The sequence below is a fragment of the Perognathus longimembris genome, chromosome 8 (genome assembly GCF_023159225.1).
Source record: "Perognathus longimembris pacificus isolate PPM17 chromosome 8, ASM2315922v1, whole genome shotgun sequence".
In the NCBI taxonomy this organism is placed as follows: Eukaryota; Metazoa; Chordata; class Mammalia; order Rodentia; family Heteromyidae; genus Perognathus; species Perognathus longimembris.
Window position 1 is genome coordinate 51,281,059 of NC_063168.1, and position 22,252 is coordinate 51,303,310.

Consider the following 22,252-nt stretch of genomic DNA (forward strand, 5'->3'; position numbering starts at 1 on the left):
ACTCATGTCAGGAATACTGTGTTCCATTCTTGGTACTGCTTTTTAGTAGGGATATTGCAATCTCTCTCCAGACAAGAATGATCAAGCTTGTTAAATTGTTGGAGACAGCTGTGCCTTTAAGAGGCCACAGCTGGCTTTAGCCTTTAACAGGAAGAGAAGCCCCAGCCCCTGGGGCAAGCACGTGTAGGCTCTTGGGGGATTGTGATCCCGCCCACAGAGGAAGTTACATGACATCATTCTAATGGTCAGCCCAGCTCATCCAATCAGTTAATCATCCCAAGTCCCTCCCCTTCCGCCTTTGTCACCATAATAAATTCTTCTGCACGCCCTCTGGGAGGCTGAGACTCATGGACCACGGAAGGGTCTCCCCGATGCCTCCCTCCACCGCTGCTCCTGGAACGTGAGGGACAAGGGGGGAGGGGGGAGGTCCCAGCATTTCTCCTCAACCTAGCATAAAACATCACAGTTTGGGAATCAGACATTCCCCCGGGAGATGGGGGGGGCGGGGGAAAGGGGCCCTAGATACCCCAACATTCAGGCATCTCCCCTGGAGAAGTGGCGAGAGGGGTCCCAGAGAGACCCCAACATTAAATAACTAGAAGTCATATTGTGAAAGAAACAATTGACAAAAATTTGGAAGAAAAATTAGGACTTAGGAATTTACACACACAGACACACAATTCAGATATTAAAAGGATTGCCTTTGGGAAGAATTGTTTGTGTTTCCAGAAAGGTGAATTACAGCCAGAAGAAGAAAACTGAATGAAAGCGATTTCTGCCTAACATAAGGAAGAGCTTTATGACAGGTAAAACTGCTCATATGTGAGATTAGGAGGTATGCTGTTTAGTGAAGCATGCGTTCTTTTCATTCATTTAATTGCTTGTTCAGGAAGCATGGATCAAACAACTCCTATAAAAACCATATGGCCTAAAGAGGGATCAATAATACCAAATCAGCCAGTTGACAAAGAAAGCTCCAAAAAATTTATGAATTGGCAACTGAAAAAGTCCATGCTTAGAAGAACCAAACAGAGGTGGTACTAAGTGAGAATCCAGCTCTTAGTCCAGAACCTCTACACAGAGTAAAGGAAATAAAAATTGAATATAGTTGACACTGAATTAACATTGGACATCCTCCAAATGATATGTACTACTAGAGGCTTCATGACCACCTGCTAACTAACCAGTCCACTCAGGAGACTGAAAATTGATCACTGTGATTGCATACATCTTGTAAAAATAATTATTATGTTGATTCCTCAATGAGGTGAAATTAAGTTATTTTCATATGGTCTATAATCAGGACTTACATCTAGATTTAAAGCCTTGTTATTATGTCTACTTATGCTACACTTTTATTTCGAAATCTCTTTTTCTAGAGTCGAAAGCTTTCTAATAGTTGTGGCAGAATACTGTTCTGTGTTGTTGTTGTTTTAATTTTAATTGTTTTTTGCCAGTCCAGGGGCTTAGACTCAGGGCCTGAGCACTGTCCCTGGCTTCTTTTTGCTCAAGGCTAGCATAGCACTCTACTGATTGAGCCATAACCCACTTTTGGCTTTTTCTATTTATGTAGTACTGAGGAATTGAACCCAGGGCTTCATGTATGCTAGGCAAGCACTCTACCACTAAGCCACATTCCCACCCTTGTTCCGCTTTTAGACACATATGAGCTCTAGGAATTCTGTACCCTAGCCACTCACTGTGTGCTCAAACATGTTATTGAAAGGTTGAGAAGAGAAGGACTTCCAGAGAGTAACTGTCAAGTAAGACACACAATAGATGTGTTATAACAATTAGGCTCTTGTATAAAACACTCTTGGGTAACTTTTACTAGCTTCCTGAAGACTGTTTGAATTGACATATTTTTCTCATCATTTATATTTCCCCTTATTATTTATAATCAATACATAAACATAGTAGCATTGGTTTTTGGAACTGATTATCGTAAACAGTAGAGTCATACAATTTTGAATTTTCACTTACTGGCTTTGGAAAACTGAAGATGTCTTTTTCTTTTTTGTAACAAGGAATAGTAATGATAAGAATAATCCTTGCTTCCTAGCATTGTAATGAAGATTATTCAATTCACCAGTATAGCAGATTGGTAGTTTGGTATAATATATATTCTACAAGCAATATAGATCAGTCAGAGGTATGCTGAGTATCAGAATTACTTGCAAAACAAACACTCATCGCTCTTACATAGTCCCTACTAGTTAGTCGTATGATGAGGCTCAAATAACCATATTTTGAACAATTTCCCTGGGAAATTCTGAGGTGCAAGAGTTTGAAAAAATCACTTGATGACTTTTTTTAGCCCTTTCAAACTTACTGCCATTCCAGCAAATTTACTTGGCCTGCATAAGATGTAAAGAGAAAGAAAAATAAATTTGTTTTCCATGGGTTAGCACTCCATGTCATGAACCTATATTTAGTGCCCCCACTTTTTCTAGTCAAAGCCTGGGCTGGCCTGTTGTACACTTCATAGATGAAATCAGAAAAGGGTTGGATATCTCCAGCAGTGACCGCACAGAACCTTGGAGACCACAGCAGTAAGTGAAGCACAACCTAGCGTCAGGGTTTTGGAGTTTTGGGTTTTTTTTAAAAGATTAATTTTCTCAAAATAAATATCACAAAATTTGTATCTATATGCTGCCATATTTTCCATAATAAAATAGTTCTGTTAGATAAGGATCCATTAAATTTAGATTTATAATATTTGAGAAATTTTGAGGTCTGACTAAAAATGAAGCTTGTTTCTTCTTTTACATAGTTCCAACTGAAAAAAAATACAGAATAATATTTTTAAGTAGATATTTCTGGGTTTTTTTTCCTTTTTTCCCTTTATTGTCAAAGTGAAGTACAGAGAGGTTACAGCTTCATAATAAGGCAGTGAGTACATTTCTTGTTCAACTTGTTACCTCCTCTCTCATTTTTCCCTGCCTTCTCCCTCCCTCTTCCCCTCTCCTCCTCCATGAGTTGTACAGTTGGTTTATACCAAATGGTTTTGTAAGTATTGGTTTTGGAATAGTTTGTCTTTTTATCCTTTGTCTCTTGATTTTGATATTCCCTTTCCCTACCCTAGTTCTAATACATGTATATACAGTATCCAGGGTACTCAGATGAGATACAGTGATAGCAGGGACACAACCACAGGAAGGGAATACGAAAGAAACAAAGAAAAAGGTACGGTTTCACATGGCATGTTGAAAATAATTACAACAATGATATAACACTTGTTTCCATAACCTGGAGTTCTTGTTGGACTCCAGCTTAAGTTTAATTTTAAGGAATGTAATCACCCCATAGTTAGTCAATGTTTGCATAGGTTCTATAACATAAATGGGTATTTAGGTTTGTTGCAATTAAATTTGCTTTCAGTTGTGTTTGTTTTTTTCATATCAGTGCCTACTTTGTCAGTGATTTGTGGGTGTGACTCAGAATTCTACTCCAGCCTATACCAAAATGGCTATTTTCCCTACCTCAGGAAAATATAGAAAAAAAAACTAAAATGATTACTTGTTGTATGTAGCTTGTATTACTGCCATTGCCTGCATCAATCTAAGAAGTGATGGATACTATCTTTCTCCACCCTTGAAGTCAGACAAGAAAAGCTAGAAAATAATATTTCTCCTTGAATAGGAAGAGTTAATGTAGTCTCTACCAAGGATATCTTCAGAGGAGCTAAAGTTTTTAAGTCCTACACAACCTTAAATGTACATTAACTTTTGGTGTTGTTGCTACTGCTACTAATAAATGTTACTAGCTAAACAAAACTTTTTTTTTAGTTCTTTTTTTTCTTATTTATTGTCAAAGTGATGTACAGAGAAGTTACAGTTTCATACATTAGTCATTGGGTACATTTCTTGTACTGTTTGTTACCTCCTCCCTCATTCTAAACAAAACTTTTGATCACCTATTGTCTTCCTTGATTTTGAATAAAGGAGCCATAAATAAGTGATCAAGAAAATTATGCTATGATTGTAGTGTCAGAGAGATATTATAAGAAGTTTCACGGATGCCAAGTATTCTGAGTCCTCGGTTTTTTTTTTTTTTGTTTTTTTGTTGTTGTTTTTTTGGCTAGTCCTGGGCCTTGGACTCAGGGCCTGAGCACTGTCCCTGGCCTCTTCTTGCTCAAGGCTAGCACACTGCCACTTGAGCCACAGTGCCCCCTCTGGCCGTTTTCCATATATGTGGTGCTGGGGAATCGAACTGAGAGCTTCATGTGTAGGAGGCAAGGACTCTTGCCACTAGGCCATACTTCCAGCCCGAGTCCTCTTTTTTTGGTTGTTTTTTTTTTTACCTTCAGCAATTATGCTACAGTTGAACACTAACCCCTTGAAAGGGCTAAACTACCACTGGCTGTTGTGTGAAGAGAAAACACATAGTTGGCCAGGGAGTTATGTTGGATGTTAAGGTCCTGCATTTATAAAGCAAGAATCTCATTTGCCAACAAGGTCAGAGAAGATTCTAGAAGGAATAGGGGTGATGAGGAATGTACAACAGTGGTATCAGGCAATGTGCTGCAGGGAACTTTGGCACAGACATGCTGTATTAATGGGTGAATGTTGTTGTGATCTCTCTTTTCTTATGAAGTGTCATCTGGGAGCTTGATAGAAAGCAGCTCCGCTGATCCTCACCCAGATCGCTACTGAAGCAGAAACTCTGGATATGGGACTTCCAATGCAATCTGTACTTCATAGGACTACCTGGTAGTCTTGAAACTTTGTTTTTGAAATGGCTTTTAATGTATAAAGCAACTTTAGTCTCTCCTCCCACCCTAATAAGAAAAAAAAATCATTAAATAGGGGTTTGGGCACCTTTCCCAAAGATTGTTCATACAAGTAAGAATGCTGTTTGAAGTTGTCAGTGGGGATTTTGGGAATCTGACAGTAGGCTTGAATCTGTCCTCCATACAGTCTAGGAATGATTGTTTCCTATTCTGTACCTCATAACCTAACAAAACCTACTCAAGTTGTCATAAATGACATCATTCCATTAAGAGCAACATACCATTTTTCATTTAAAAAACAGGAATATAAAATAGCTAGCAATCACAGGAACTAAAATAAAAGTATCTAAATAGTCAAAGACAGATTCAAGTTCACAAAATGGCAGGGTTTATCAGCATTCGCATAGATCACATCTCTGCAGGCGTAGAGGATGCTGAGGCACCCAGATATATTGGAAACATGTTGAAGTGCAGTCTCTTTTCCACCAGCTTTAGCTGAAATTGCCTAATTTCACACCCTTATTCCAGACAATGTGTAGTAGTTAGTTTTATCAACTGAATTTTAAAGACTGAGAAGTGGACACATTATGGATCCATTTTATGTTTTGCAAAATAAAGATGTAAGCAGCAATAAGAACAGTTAACATTTGCAGAGTGTATAGTAATTCACAGGTACTAAGCAGCACTTGGTAAGTATAGGTCGTTTAATCCTCCCAGTATCACTATAAGTTAGGTACTGTTACTGTTGTCATTTTGCAGATAAGGGAAGTGAGGTTCAGGAAAATCAAATATCGTATCCAAAATCACATTCTTCTTTAGTGGAAGATTACGTGTACAGAACAAAGCAGTCTCTCTTCACTATCACTATACATTAATGTGATATTATTTAAACACTTAAGCTGTGTGTGTGTGTGCACGCGCATGTGCGTGTGCGCTAGTACTGGCGTTTGAAGTCAAAGTCTTCCTCTCTCCATTGGCATCTTTGCACAAGTGTAGTGCTCTACCATTTAAGCCAAATCTCCACTTCCAGTTTTTTACTGGTTAACTGGAGATAAAAAATCTCAAGGACCTTTCTTTCCTGGACTGACTGAATTGTGTTTCTCATTTCTCAACATCCTTCATATCTAAGATTAAAGCTATAAGCCACTGACACTACTAGGTTAAATTCTAATAATTTTAGATCCAAAAGTAGTACACACGCAGTCACAGACAAACTTAAAAGTCAAACATGAGCTAGGCACTGGTGGCTCATGCCTATAATCCTATTTGCTTAGGAGGTTGAGATCTGAGGATTCTGATTCAAAGCCAGCCCAGGCTGAATAGTCCATGAGACTCCTATCTCCAATTAACTACTTTGAGCTCTGGCTCAAAATGGAAGAGTACTAACCTTGAGCAAAATAGTTCAGGGATAGTGCCCAGGCCTGGAATTCAAGCCCTGTGACTGACAAAAGTGTCTTGATGATGCCTTTTCTTTTTCCTGGGTGCAACTACACCTCCACCTTCCTTATGAAGCCTTGTCCTGACTCATCCCTGAAAGCTGACACTTCCTACACTTAAATGATAATGCACTCCTCTGAAGAGTAAAACAAGAGGGGCTCAAGCAGGAAAGTGACTTATTGACTCACCTGTTTTCTAGATCTCAACATGGTGCCTGGCATATACTCTCTTTAGTAAAATAGACATCTTTGTGTCTTTGCATTGGTGCACAGCACTGGGAGTTATAGTTTAAGGTTCAAGCAATATATTATTGTGTGCTTAACAAACAAGTGGTGTGTGCAGCAGATGGGATCATTTAACAGAAGATCGCATTGGCACTTTGTGAAAGACGTTCCAAAATGCCGACAAATGGTATTCTCAGTCTGTTGTCACTGAGCTTTTAGCTTTACATATCACATTCCAATTACTTTCTCTTCCTTCACACTGACAAAACTTGAGGCAATTTTCTAAGTGTTTTTCATTGAATTCATATTAATTTAAGGAAAAGCAAGCCCATGTATTATTTTAATATTTTCCAAAACTGCATGATACCTGGCCAAGAACCAGGATGGGATCAGAAGCCAGTGGTCTCTTGAGTTTATTACTTCTTACCCTTATCTATTCAGCAGGAGGCTCCACAACTCTCAAAAGCGCAGAGCCTTGAGATTACAAGTAATCCTACTCAATCTGATGTAGTTTTACAGGTCTAGTTGGAAGATGGGAGAAGTAGATTTGGGGATAATCCAGGCTTTATAAGACAATGGTTTGTGCATCCAGGTTTATTCTAATATTCCAGATCTAGTCTTTTGTATTGTAAGTTTATTTTATGTTACATATGGTTTTGGAAAAGTGTGCATGGTACACATACTTTGGTGCACTTGAGCGTTGGTTCATATTGATGAAGCTCACAGAAGTTCACAATGGCTCAGGAAATGCTTATGAAGCATCCAGGTACTAAAGAATGAAAGATTGAGTATAGTTAATGATCTAATGAACTTTGTTTTCTCCTCATATTATTCTGCAATTGTATATTGATTTCAGAAACATTTTATTTGGCCCTTACGATGATTTTTTCATTAACAGCATTGATTATAGTTTATTTCACTGATGTCCTTGTGATGTCTCAAGAAACCTCAGCCTATAGATCAGCAATACTCAGTTCAGCTCACAGGAGTATCAATCTAGCTAGCTAGCTTACCACAGAGAGCCTTCTTTTATTGAATTTAATCATCATTGGGGTAGTTAGTCTCTATAATCTTTAGAACTGCGGGCTGATATCAGTGATATTCCATTTGATTGAGCAGCTGGATATCAGTAAGTATTTAAGTAGATAGATACATATAGTCTTGGAACATTCGGTCCATACTGAGTTTTGAGGTAATTATTAATAATACATATTTATAATTCTCATAATCTATATAACAAATCCAACTTTGTCATAAGTTTAATTTAGAAATCCTATTTGATCAGTAAAAATAAAGATGAAATGGTCATTAGTTGTTGTCTTTGAATTCTAACTGCTATTTAAGAGAAAAACTAACACCAAAAATGTAAAATTGGGTCAAGGTGGTGGTTCACAACTGTGCTGTTAAGCACTTAGGAGGAACAGGCAAGAGCACCAGGATTTCATAGCCACCCAGAACTACATAGTAAAATCAAAGCCAGTATGGGCTTCAGAGGAAGATACTATCTCAAAAATCCAAGGACCAAGGATATAATTCAGTGGCAGAGTTCTTGCTAGCATTTATAAGGTCCTTAGTTGAATCCACAAGCAACACAGCAAAGAGGAAAAGGAAAAGTATTTTGTTTGTTGCAAAAATTCATGATATCAGCTAAAATTTTATCATGTTGAAGGAGAGAAACTATGTGCTGAATTTTAATATTTATAGAAAGTATTCATCATATTTAACCCAATTCCATGTTAATATACAACACTCATTGGTGGGAAGGGAGTGGAATTTCCACTTGGTTCTTTGAGTATATGAGGCCTTTTCCAATGGAAAGAATGCATTGCTTTGTGGAGGTATCAAACGTAATTCAAGTGGTGTTCCTTTTAGTAACATGCTTTTTTCCAACATCCAAGTGCCAAATCTACTCCCACAGACTCTTTTTGTCCTTGAACTACTAAGGAAAGTTTTAACTCCTGGCTCATAGACAAAATTTTTTTTTTTTAATCAATCATGATCAGAACAACTTAACGGCTTTTTTTTTGTTACTATGAATGCCGTGCCCAGCAGGCCTACATACTCAGAGAAGGTATCTTAAATATAGAAACTCAGGTGGGAGTTTCTGGAGATCAATTGTCATTTCATACTTTTTTTCCATGCAATATTTGTATACCTATGAACCTATGAAGTATTTTCTCTATAGAAAATCTGTACTATACATTTTAAATTGGATTGGGGTCATTACATTTACTTTTCTTGGCTGTGTGCCCAGGCTTATTTCATGATACAGCCCAATGACAAGAAGCTTTTGGGTATTTCCTCCCTTTTGTATCTTGATGTATTATAACCAACCCTGTGCCAAAGGCTACAAAGTTCCTAAGGTAAAATGTAGATAAATTCATATCTCTGGTACTTTTTACTGGAAACCATCTCTCTAAGAGGATTTCTACTCTAGCTTCATGAGACTATTTTAGATAAATACTTCAGAAGGTTTATTTTGGACAAGAGAATGACATTAAGGACCATGTGATCCACTTTTACTTGTCTTAATTTATTTTGACAAATCCTTTAAATACGTATCAGGACCACATTTTAAGTGACATATCAACTTCAAAAGTCACTACTTTTTTTTTCTTTCCTGATACTACTTAAGAACTAACCCAAACTGGATCTAGGAAAAGTAAGTGGAAAAGCAATTGTAAGAGGTTTAGCTAACTGAAATTCCTAGGAGCATTCTTAAGAAAGAACACGGTTACTTATTTGCTCCAGTCCAACTTAACATCAACACAACAACCTCAACTAACCTTTTGCTTATCTAAAAATTGTTGGTTTGGAAATTAAAAGATAATCATTCCTGTGTTAATGTCCTGATGAGTACCATGCAAACAGCTAGACTCACTAAAACTGGTTTGAAAAAGAAAACGCTACTGGAAGGGTTATATGTCCTGATTTCAATGCTTATTTTATAGTTGTAGCAATTGAAATAGACTGGAAGCCAGGTGCCAGTGGCTCACACCTGTAATCCTAACTTTTCAGGAGGCAAAGGTAAAGATCCTAGGATTATGGTTCAAAGTCAGCCCAGGCAAAAAAAGTCCGGAGGCTCTTATAAACCATCAAAAAACAAAAAAGGCTGGAAGTAGAGCTGTGGCCCAAGTGGTAGAGTGCTAGCCTTGCTTAGGGACAGCACCCAGATCCTGAGTTCAAGGCCTAGGCCCAGCACTTAAAAAGTGTAGCAATGGCATACAAAATAGGAATGGATGAATGCAACATAATGAATGTATGAACCGATCCACATATATGTGGACACGTGGTTTTTCTTTTTATTTTTGTGGTTCCTGGAACAAACCTGGGGCTTTACTTGTGCTAGGCAGGACTGCATTATCATTGAGTCACAACTACATCCTCAAGCTCTCTTCATTGGTTTTGAACAAAAAAAAATGAAAAGAAAATTCAAAAGAAAGAAAATTCTCTGGGAAATATTAGATACCCATATACGAAGAAGAAAAAAAGAATTTGGATCTTTAAACTACATACAAAAATTGAATCAAGATGTACCTTAAACTTAATACAAAATTGAAGCTATAAAACTTTCAGAATAACATAGAGGAGCAAACCTTTAGGTACTCAAATTAGGCTAGTTTTTTTACTAATTCATAAAACTACCATTAAAAATTAGATAAAATTTAAACTTTATATTCTTTAAAAGACACTCGCCAGTGAATTAAAAGACAGGCCAGACCAAAAGAAAATATTGGCAAGTAATAGATCGAAGATTTCTATCCCAAATTTATAACCAGTGCTCCAAATTCAACAATTAAGAAAACATACCATAAAACTGGCTAATATTTGAGGAGGTATTTCACTAAAAAGTATTTGCAGTTACCAAATAAGCATATGAACAGATGCATGACATCATTAGACACTATGGAAGTGTAAATTAAAATCACAATACAGTATCGCTATGCACTAGATAGAAACCTACCAAATATGAACACTTGCAATATACCTAGTTTATTGCATATCCATGGTATCTCAACAAAGCTGTTAAAATACACTAGAAAAATATATCTCAAGAACCATAAAATTTAATTGTGAAATACTAATTTGTAATACTAATTTGTAATTTGCTATGGATTATAAAGCCCAGCACTGTAATTGATACGCCATGAATTCTACCTTTAAAAAGAAATGCATCTTCTTTTTATTTATGCAATCAGCATGGTAATTCAGTCCTATCTTACATTTTTCACAGTATGTAGACCATTACTTTTCAAACAGAAGTCATCCTTAAAAACATGTATGAACATCCATTGAGATCAGGAGAATGTACTTCTTTTTATACATACATAAACACTTGTGTATATATTCATATGTATTTCCCAAAAACACATTATATTTCTGTGATTTGTGGCAATAATACTCTTTATAATCAAGTTTTGAATATGAAAAGCAGAAGTAGACTGAAATAGTATAGAATGTCATTTCTTGGACCACTGTTAGAAGGCGTGTGCTCTACAACTCTCTAATGAAAATGTCACCTTCCTCGTTGGGGAGCACTACGGTCCTCGTAGTTGAGTTCTTTGGGAATATAGACTTGTGATTTATTCCTTAGCTGCCACCTCACCTTCAGGAATAGGTAAATGTGATTATTCGAAGTGCCCTATCAATAAGACCTTTCTATGATGTTATAGTACTAAAAAGCTCAGCAAGTTTGTCCTTTGAGGTGACCATTCTGTCAGCTTTGCAGCAAAGCAGAGAAGACTGGTAAATTTCAGTTAGGAGATTTGTGGTTAGTGGAGGGAGAAACTGTTAAGTGAGTGAAGGAGTAAAAGGAGACTTACTCTTTGGAATGCAAGGGAGGAAGGGCAAGGAGGAGGTCTGGTTCCCCTGCCTGTGTTTCCTGACACAAGTTTCCATTTGTGTTGATTCATAATTATTGTAGAAGTATTATTTTCTGAGTTTCTAAACATAGTAAGGACAATTCGGTTTTATTGTTGTCATAGACTTTAAAAAAAGGTATTTGTTGTATGAACAAATAACAATGAGCCAGTCTTACAAACACAATATTCAAAACAGAACCTATTTTTAACAACTTTAATTATACAAGTAATCCATGTTCATTGTTGAAAAATCAGAAGAGAAGTAAACCACAAAATAAACTAAATTGTTGTATAGTTCCACTGTTTGGAGATAACGTTATGAATATTTAATGGATCCTTCCAGCTTTCAGCTTTATATGTCATTTGTTTCATATGATATAAATACCAGAAAATCATATTTTAATCTTTATTTCTTATGTCATCCACTTCTAGTCAATAAATATATAACACCATGTTAATGTTCCTAATTTCCTCATTACATAAATTCACCAAATATCTCTGGCCAATTACAAGATTGTTAAGGTGTATTTATCTTTAATTTCCTTTTTCTGAAGAAACATGACCTTCTTCTATAGCATGACTCTAGCAGTAATTGATTTAAAAGCTGTGGTTCTGAATTGAATGGCAGAGTTATGCTTTTAGAACTGTTAAGTTTATAATGATTCAGTCCACTAAGTGCTCTTTGGTAATGATTGCATAATATTTCTCTGCATATTCTTGGCATCCCTTTTCTAACCATAGTACAGAATTAGGCCTTTCCCATTGGATGGATGCTAATATACTAAATTTATTTCAAATGTAAAGGAACCCTAAGTTTTTACATGATTAACTTCTAAAGATTACTTCAATGGGCATCAAACTTTTAAGCTAATATAAACCTATTGGCACCTTCAGCTAGCTCAGGCACTCCATGAAGACGTGAGAGTAAGTGACTTCTAAGCTGCTTTTAGCTACTCACCTTTGGCCCGACCCATCTGTTGGAATGATGACAGTGAGCTGAAAATAGGTTCTCCAATGAGGAAGGGGACAAAAGAGATAATCACTAAGATTTTTGAGCTTTGTGAGCTCTCTTAATCACTTAAATTCCAATTGTTCATCTTCAAAATGAGGACATCATAGAAAGTAATTCTATTTTTTTTCTTCTGACCACAGCTAGAATTGCTATAGAGCCAAATACTTCAGATCCCAAGCTGCTTGGCCTATATCTGAATACAGACCTTATCCCTCTCCCTTTGTTCTTTTTCCCTTATTCTGTGTGCCACCTAGTAGCCAGATATTAACTGTGAACATCTCCTTCACTTTGCAGATAATTTCCTCAGTCCTTGGTTCTGAGCTGTTTCTTCCTTGCCTGTCTTCTGTGCAATTCACCATGTCTGATTGGGTTAATCCAACTACCTGGGATTACTGTAACTCTTGGGCTACACTATAAAAATGCTTTCTGTGAGTGTGGCATGCAAGGGTGGGTAAGGCTTGTGCCACCTTCATTCATCCGGAAAGAAAAGCAAAGTTTCAGCACTAACCTTGCTCATAGTGACACCTGCTATAAAATGGATGAACTCGAATTCATTGTAAGAGGAAGAAGAAGCCAGAGACAAAAACACCATAGAGTACATTCTTTCATCCATATGAAATATCCAGAATATGTACTCCATAAAGCCAGAGAATAGATTAGTGACTACCAAGAACTAAGAGGAAGGAAACATAGGAATAATTGATTATACAAAGAAGATTTCTTTGGGGCATGGAGGGCAGAGGCGATTGAAGTATTCAGAAACTAGAGAGTGGTGATGGTTGCACAATCCTGGGGAAAATATTAAAATCATTGTTATATATTTTAATAATATGTCCTATTTAGTTATATCCCAATGAAAGTATCTGTTAAATAAAGTAAAGTAGTCATTGATTTTTGCATGACGACTTGGTTTAACCTAAGTCATCAGTTCTAGAGAGACCATTAGGATATTGGAGGTCACCAGCATAAACTAGGGGCTTTTCACCTGTGTATCTTCCACATCCTGAAGTGCATTTATTCCTAAGGGCGAGGACCACTTGGTAATTGTTGAGAGAACAGCAGCAGAGAGCTACAACAAAGACCTACAGACTTCATTCCTCTGTTGAAACTGTAGTTCTTGTCTAAAACATTAGAAATATGTCTTGATTAAATAGGTAAATACAGAAGAAACAAGATATTGCAGGGAGCACTGTCACCTTGGTATCTGTCCTATTAAAAACAACAAACATCAACAATGACCAAAAAATGATTGCCTTTCAATAGCAGAGGTTATTTTTCTTGCAAAATAATTGACTCAACTGAAGATTTCGCTGGGTCTGGGAGGTTTCAGAGGATAACTATAATTTAACTGTTCCAGGTAGGTATGGAATCTAACTGTCCACAGGACCCAGTGCCCCAAGAATTTTAGAAAGCTATTGTCTCTTTCTACTTCTCACCTCAGAAAGATTTATGTCTCCAGTTGCTGAGAGCATGTCCTATTTTTAAAGGCCTCCAGAGAAGATGCTTCTTCAAAGATATGAGATGACAAAGCTTTGCCTTATGCAGCATCTCAGTGGACCTCATCAGTCAGGTGTCTGATGTCTGTGGCGTCTCCCTGACTCCCTCCTCCCCCACAGGACCGAACCACTATCGGAAATAATTGTGAGCCCAATACACCTCTAGGGGTTGGTTTCTATTTTGTTTTGATTTCTTTTTTTCCCAACAGATAATTTCCTCCTTCTTAGTAAGTAAAGTTTCAGTGGTAGAACATTGGTGGTGATTCCCAGAGGCACTGATGGCTCAGAGCCTTAGAGCAGTGCGTGAGTGATGTCCCTAGCTTCCTCCTGTTGTGTTCTGCCCAGAGGAAATGTTCTGGCTTCACTTAAAGAAGTCATTTGTGACACAGCATCAAAGCCTCCTGTGGCTCTTCCACTCCCTCTCTAACCATGAAAGACCTGAAAGGTATCTAGCTCCATTTCATAACTTCAGAGGACAAACTGAAGCCCACAATGACCTAGTAAAATAGGAATGAACAAACTAACTAAATGTGTGTGTCTCTGTGTGTGTAAATGTGTGTGTGAGAGAGAGAGAGAGAGAGAGAGAGAGAGAGAAAGAGGAAGACAAAGAGAGCGAGTGCATTGTTCAGGTAGATCCCATATTCCCAGCTTACCATGCTACCATCTACTTAAGAATATCACCATTCTGTTTAGATTCTTGGTCTTTTCCAAAGGAAGAATTGTTGAGATAATGTCACTGCAGCACCCCATAAGGTTCTTTGTCTCTCAGAAACTGGCTCACAGCAGGTACTGCCCAAGAAGACAGTGCTGCAGTGGGGACAATAATTTTCTGGTAGTTTGTGTATTGGGCCAATGCAAAGCTGCTTAGGCTCAAAAGGCAAAACTGTCTTAAAGAGGGTTTATATAAATTGGTATTTAATTTACTTATTTTTCTGATTGCCTTAGCAATTCCTTCCTGAACCTAATAATCACATGTTGTCATTCACCTTCAGAGATACTTTTTTAGGATGACCCATGACCACAGGCAGCTGATCTAGATGGTCTGTGCATACTGATCATTTTCCTTTCTGAAGAGTTCCAATGCCTTTGCTGTTGTCCTGTGCTACAGACTAGAAAGGCCAGGAGCCGATAGCTTGAGCTGACATTTGCAGATTTTTCCCATTTCCGTGAACAGATTACTGTGAGCCACATCTACTCATGCAAAGAAGGAAGCCTATGTGTATCCTCCAGCCAAGTTCTAATACTAAAACTCAGAATATTTCCAAGAGTTAGGCTTGGATTCTTTATAATAACCTTTAGAAAAACTTTGTGTTGTTGAAAAAAATACCTAACATATAATTTACCATCCTATTTTTAAATGTAATCCAGTAGTGTTAACTACATTCAAATGGTCATGAGATATATCTCTAGAATGTTTTCATTTTGCTCAACTTAAACAATATGCCAATTTCTTTTCCTTGCTTCCTTCATAACTACCATAATAGTTTAATTTTTATGAATTTGGCTACTTTCGGTAACCTCTTACAATGGATGAAATTATATTTCTTTTTATGACTGCCTAATTTCATTTAGTATAATATCTTGAAGCTTCATCCATGCTATAATATGTCACAAGACATAAGTCTGAGCCATATTCTGTTTGGCATATTTTGCTTATCCAGTCATCTATTATTGACAGACACTTGATTCAACTTTTTGGCTATTATGAACAATATCTCTACAATGCTCTATGTATACTTGCTCCTATTTGTCATTGTCTGGGCCAATATCTCTACAAGATTTTTTTTTTTTTTTTTTTGGCCAGTCCTGGGCCTTGGACTCAGGGCCTGAGCACTGTCCCTGGCTTCTTCCCGCTCAAGGCTAGCATTCTGCCACTTAAGCCACAGCGCCGCTTCTGGCCGTTTTCTGTATATGTGGTGCTGGGGAATCGAACCTAGGGCCTCGTGTATCCGAGGCAGGCACTCTTGCCACTAGGCTATATCCCCAGCCCTCTACAAGATTTTTTGATTCTTACAGATATGCAAATTTTTCATTTATTTTTCTGAAGCAAAACAAACATTTACTTCAGAAAATAGAGAAATATTTCTCCTTGAACAAAGAAATGAAAAAGATCAGAGATTGGTGTTCTGACTCATCCCCTTAATCCTTCACAAAGATTGGTGGAAAGTTTTAGCTTTCTCATTCTCCAAATAGGAAAATTGGAGGGAAAAATGTTCCTTCACATAGCCAACCAGCGATGGATCTTGGCCTTAACTTCAGATCTGCTGATTTCCACTTATGCATAGGAATTGACATTGGGTCTTAATTAAGAAACCACATTTAGAAAGGGAAGGTTTGCCATTATTTGGGCAAAGGCTTAGTGACTGGCAACAGCACCAAGTGTCACACTTTCCTTTGGCAACTGTGGGTATTTCTGTCCAAGGACTATATATTTCTAAGAACATTCCCTGTGGGCCTATTTTGGCTTCCATTTTTAAAAAAATGTTAAAGGATAATAACATTTACCAAGTACATGTCTAGTAATCTGAAATGTTCCATGCTATACACTCCCTTTGCATCTCTCTTTTTAATTATCCTCAAATGCCCTTACACTCTCTGTATTTCCAAGTCCAGGCCCCTTTCTTCTGCCTCAAAGTCAGCCCCTTCTCTATTCCTGCTTCTGTGTGAAGATAAATAACCAAAAGCTTTTCAACTTGACATTCAGTATGTAAGTCCCAGGGATGACATTATTTTCCATCTTTACCTAGCCATCAATGTTAGGACTCTATAAGCTCCCATTATGCTTTGCATCTCCTTTCAGTCTATAAATGCAGATCGTACTTTGTTTTCCTTTTATTTTAATTCTTTACACATGTCTGCTTGTTGACTTACCATACTGTTTATGCATGGTCACATATCAGATGCATCTGCACAGGAGCAGGAGCATCCCAGAATAGATGATGCTTTGCAAATACATTCAACCTCACAAAACCTGCAAGGGAAATGATCCAGCTGCTTCAGACTCTGTATTTAAGATGTGCAAAACCGCAAAAGTCACCTTCCCACTTGAATTTACACTCAGAGCTCTATGTACACATGCTCCTATTTGTCATTGTCTGGTATCTGTATTTGACATGAAAAAGATCATTACCAATGCCCTTTAAAAAAAAAAAAAGACAAGTACCATTTAAGAGACTGGTGGTAGACGAATGGATCCAAAAAATATGGTACTTATACACAATGGAATACTACATAGCGATTAGGAATGGTGAAATATTGTTATTCGCAGGGAAATGGTCAGAACTTGAACAAATAATGTTGAGTGAGACAAGCCTAGAACACAGAAAACAAAGGGGCATGATCTCCCTGATATATGACTGTTAACAAAGGGATACGGAGAGACAGTAGAGATCAAGTCTGTGAAACCAAAAACTGCTTTTCAAATAGTATTCCCCACAGGATTGGGGCAGCGACCCAACAGTATGTAACTAAAACCAAACAATTACTCAACATATAAAGGTCAAAAATTGACCTCTCAGGGGAATACAATTGCTCAAAAGCTAGGTATGTACGTTCATATAAGACTACTGTCGACATATTGTCTAATATCGACATTACATTTAAAGCCCTAGGCGAACTTTCTTGGGCGTGTCTTGATACATTGTATATTGTATCTATGTCTACCTGACCTAGAGAAGAGATAGAAAAACAGGACGTAAGATATCACAAGAAATGTACACACTGCCCTACTATGTAACTGTACCCTTTTTGCACAACACGTCAAAAAATTTGTGTTCAATTAATAAACAAATAAATTAATAATAAAAAAAGAGACTGGTGGTGTAGAAATACCCATATTCTGACATAGTCTGAAAAATTAAGTGTTCTTCCCTCTTTCGGTAAAGCATTTGGTAAACATATTAATGAGAGTGCATTTTGTTGCTCACATAATTAGATTTGGGCCTATGGAATGTGAAAATATCCTTTCTAATATATGTGGCTAGAAAGGCAAAATATTTTAGTTAGCAGGGAGTGTGAGGATATCAACAGTTCATTCATTTATCTAAAAAAATTGAGAGATTCACTGTGTGCCAAACAAATTCTCAGCACAAATTGAAAAACCAGCAATCTCTTTTCCTGAACAAATACGTACATTGCTTCTGTAACTTGATCGCTCATTTCAGTTATTTATTTACATGTCTGCATTTACCCCTAGACCAGTGGTTCTTAACTAGGTACATTTTTCACCTCAGGGGACATTGGAAATTTCTAGAGGCAGTTTTGGTGGTCACCACTGATGAGGTACTATTGATACACAGGACAGAATACAGAGCAAATATAGAAATATCCTACAATTCACAAGAAAGCTGTTCTCCACAATGAGTTATTGGTAGTGCTCAGGATGAGAAATTCTACCTAGACTATGAGTTCTTGGGATTAGGGACTAATTCATTCATAGTCATTGTGTGTGTGTGTGTGTGTGTGTGTGTGTGTGTTGGTTCTGGGTTGATTGCTCTCTCTGAGCTTTTGTGCTCACTGTCATTTGAGTCACAGCTCCACCTCCGGATTTGGAGTGGTTAATTAGAGATAAGTGTCTGACAGACTTTCCTGTTCAGGCTGGCTCTGAGCCTCAATCCTCACATCTCAGCCTTCTGAGTAGCTAGGATTATAGGCATGAGCCACTGGTGCCACACCATAGTCATCCTCCTGTCTCTACTACATCACATGTAGCAAAGCTTCCCAAGTGGTGGTGATAATAGAGGGCTAAAATTCCAGAAGTACAAAGATGAGCAGGATGAAACCTCTTTCTTAGATACTGGCTACTCTGTCATGGTCTGTGGACTAGCAGAATCACTACTATCTTCAGAACTGTTAGGAGAGTGGAATTTCTAGCCTCACCTAGACCTCCTGAGCTATAATCTTCATTCTATCCAAACATGATACATCAGATCATGATCAGATATATGATAAAGTTATGAGTTCTGACCAAATGGCTTCAGAGGTCAATGACTTTGGTAGATAAGCTCAAGAAGCTCAACGTAGATGTCCAGGTTGATTCAGCCATGGTGAGCAGAGGTGATTCTGCAGTGTTTCTCTCTGGAGCACAGGGTGCAGGGGAAACAATGCAGTTGTAGCAGATTAGGAAGCAGAGCTGTGATGGAGAAGGCAGCACAACTGGCAGTACTGAGTAAGGGGCAGGATGAGACTGGGTAGTCCATGTTTAAGAGGAACACTGCCAAGCAGCTCTAAGAAAGCTCAAAGTGGGAAAGGACAGGCCATGTGCCAAGTCCAGAAGAGGCCAAGGCTCTGAAATTGCGGGGGTGAGAGGCAGCAGCTCAGACTGGCTACAGGCTGTTCATTCCTTCGTCTGGGTGGTTCAAGTTCATTAGTGGAATCGAGTTACTCAGAATCCTTATACAATAGCTCACAGTCTGCCCAGGACTTGATAATGTGGTAATTATCATGGGGATTCCAGAAATGCTTTGGATTTGAGTTCTGTCTGTAGCAGGCTGATGTGTCTGGAATGTGGATATTGAAAATTGCTATTCCAACCTTCCTCTGTTTCCTTCACCAAGGATCAAGTGGACTAAAAATCTGAGCAAAAGGGCAAATGGAAACGGAAGGAAATATCTTAGGGGCTAGTCTAATAGCATTTGTAAGATTTTCCAGCAGCCCACATCTGCCTGGGGTCAAAGTCCTGCCATTATGTTTGACTCTTGTAGAATTATTATGTTAAAGACAGATATTTTAACCATCAGAGTCCCCTTTTGTAGGGTTACAGTAACTTAACCAAATTATCTAGCTAAACACATCTCATTGATCAAGGTGCCAGTCACCCTGACCAGAAACATTTTTCATGCTTCTCGGGGCCTGAACACTGTCCCTGGCTTCTTTTTGCTCAAGGCTAGCACTCTAACACTTGAGCCACAGCTCCTATTCTGGATTTTTCTATATACGTGGTGCTGAGGAATCAAACCTAGGGCTTCATGTGTACGAGGCAAGCACTCTACCACTAGGCCATATTCCCAGCCCACATGCCTCTTTATGAGGGAAGAATTGACAGCTTCCCAGTCTGGTCAGATGAAACTCCAAGTCCTTTAATGGAGCAACTGTCCCACCTTCCCTGCCACAAGTTAGCATCAACATTTGAGTATGTCTGAATTATCTCATATCTGGACAAAGTAGAGTTGGGAAAGTCCAGAAACTCCTTCATATTGCCAAGAGGACTAGTTGTATAAACCTCTGGGAATAGCCAATGGCTCCCTGGATGTGTTTTCATTGTAGTTCTGGCTTATGTCTGAAGCTTTATTTTGGATTATAACTAGGCCTTATAAAACAGTACATTACCATATATGCTTTTCTTTTCCTCCAGTACCTCCAGGATCCCACAGGATCTCCAGGATCTGGAGAGCAGATGCCCAGATTTCCCCCAGTAGGATATGGTCCAAAGAACAGCAAAGCTCAGTCGTGGAATATTTTATTTGTAACATGGGCCACACTTGTCAGAACTCAGTGTCCGCTGTCCATTCAGCCCATTTTATAGCAATGGTACCACTATACACCTAAAATGGAACTCCTTGTTTGACTTTCCCTACCTAATACTTAACCTATGGGAACATTAGCTGAAGGTAGCACTTCATAAATGTGCTCTGCTAGGCACATAGCAGTGCTTAAAATAACATTATTCTTTTTTGGAATTCTTTCTTAGATGGAGGAGGAACAGCAAACCCTAAAGAGATGCAAATTGTCTCCAAACTGAATAAACATAGCACCAGGAATATATCTCAGTGCTAGAGTGGGTACTTAGAGAGCAAAAGACCCTGGGTTCAATCACTAGACTGCCAAGCAAAGTCTGGCAAGATGTAGTCACAAGGTTCAAATTTAACTTGTTTTGATAGTTCTTATTATCCTCAAGAACATAAGAATTCAAAATATATCATTTATTATGCTGTCTTTAGTGTTTAGATATGAGATTTCAGAACTGAATTAGCAAGGATCTCATAGATCCTGTAACCCAATTTAACACTTTTTGGCTAAGAAAGCAGACCTGAAGGACAGGAAAGCCTATACAGCATCAGTTGAGTTCTGAATTTAAATTCATATTTTGCTAATTTAACCACTAACTCCCTTTGTGTCCTTGACCAACTCATACAAACTCCTAAAACATTAGTTTCTTTATCTACAAGATAGGATTTTTTACAGGATGTTTTACAGGATTGTTCTAAACCCTAAGTTAAATATAAGGCATTAAAATATTCTGGACACATAGAATACAATGAACAAAGGTTATTATCACTAATTTTTAATTTTTATCATTATTGTTATTGTCAAAGACCCTGATGAAGTCTGGTGTTGGTGGCTCATACCTGTAATCCTAGCTACTCAACTGGCTGAGACCTGAGGATTGCAGTTCCAGGCCAGCCTAGGGAGGGTAGTCTATGAGACACCAGTTAACCACCAGAAGTGGCTCAGTGGCTCAAAATGGTAGAGTGCTAGCCCTGAGCAAAAAATACCCAGAGATAGTTGTAGAGATGTAGAGTTACAATCACATTTTTCCTACTCCCTTCACCTTCAGAGATCTCCATTCTCAAAACAGAAGACAAAACAATCTGTGTGCATGTGTGTGTGTGTCTGTGTGTGTGTGTGTGTGTGTGTGTGTGTGTATGCTGGTCCTCTGGCTTAAATTCATGGCCTGGACACTGCCTGAGCTTTGTCACTGAAGGCTAACACTTGAACCACAGCTCCACTTCTGTGTGTGTGTGTGTGTGTGTGTGTGTGTGTGTGCGTGCGTGCTTAATTTGAGTTAAGAGTATCACCAACTTTCCTGCCCAGGCTGGCTTTGAACCACAATCCTCAAATTTCAGCCTCCTTTAGTAGCTAAGATAGAGGTATAAGTAAATTAAGAGCCCAGCAATAAAAACAAATTTTTCTAAATATGTATTTAGAAATGTGTTGGTAATTTCATTCCAGAGGTTAGTCTACATATTTCATTAAGTATTTTCCTGCGTGGCACTAAAAAGGTCAAAACAAAGAGATTCTGTTGAGGGCAAAAGAAAGAACGGGTGCCATTTCAGCTAGGTGGGGATCTCACAGGCTGTGGTTGACTTTCTGCTCCTCTCTGAGCAGGTTAGTGTACCTGCTTTGACTCAGAGAGTCTTGTCTTTCTCAAGAGCAGAAGGACTAGGCTCTCTGCTCAGTTTCAAGGTAGTGATAAAATCCAAGGTTCTAAGGGCTTCAGCTCAAAGCTGGGATCTGAAATTTGAAATGCGGAAATTTCCTGGTAGAAGCACAGTGAGCCTGAGAAGATTTCTGATTAAATCATAACACATGGAGCACATATCTAATTATAAGGCCATGTTTCATAAATAAGTACTAGTATTCTATATCCTTTAAAAGTCGATGTTTAAAAGATCACTCTAGTCATTGTGCATGTCTTGTTTCAGCCCTCTCTGCATTGCTGAACCATGTTTTGTTTTGTTTTTAAATGATGGGACAGCCAGAAAGAAAAT

The 22,252-nt window shown here is 38.1% G+C and overlaps 1 protein-coding gene and 1 long non-coding RNA gene across 10 annotated transcripts in view; one reads left to right on the forward strand and one right to left on the reverse strand.

Annotated features, from left to right (window-relative positions):
- Nucleotides 1–22,252, forward strand: part of Slc8a1 (solute carrier family 8 member A1) — a 343,885-nt gene that overhangs the window by 172,563 nt on the left and 149,070 nt on the right. The window lies entirely within an intron of this gene.
- Nucleotides 6,481–17,507, reverse strand: LOC125356521. The gene is made up of 3 exons (XR_007211917.1): nt 17,470–17,507; nt 13,697–13,698; nt 6,481–7,744 (listed from the first exon to the last, which is right to left on the reverse strand). It is a non-coding gene; the product is annotated as an uncharacterized LOC125356521 (long non-coding RNA).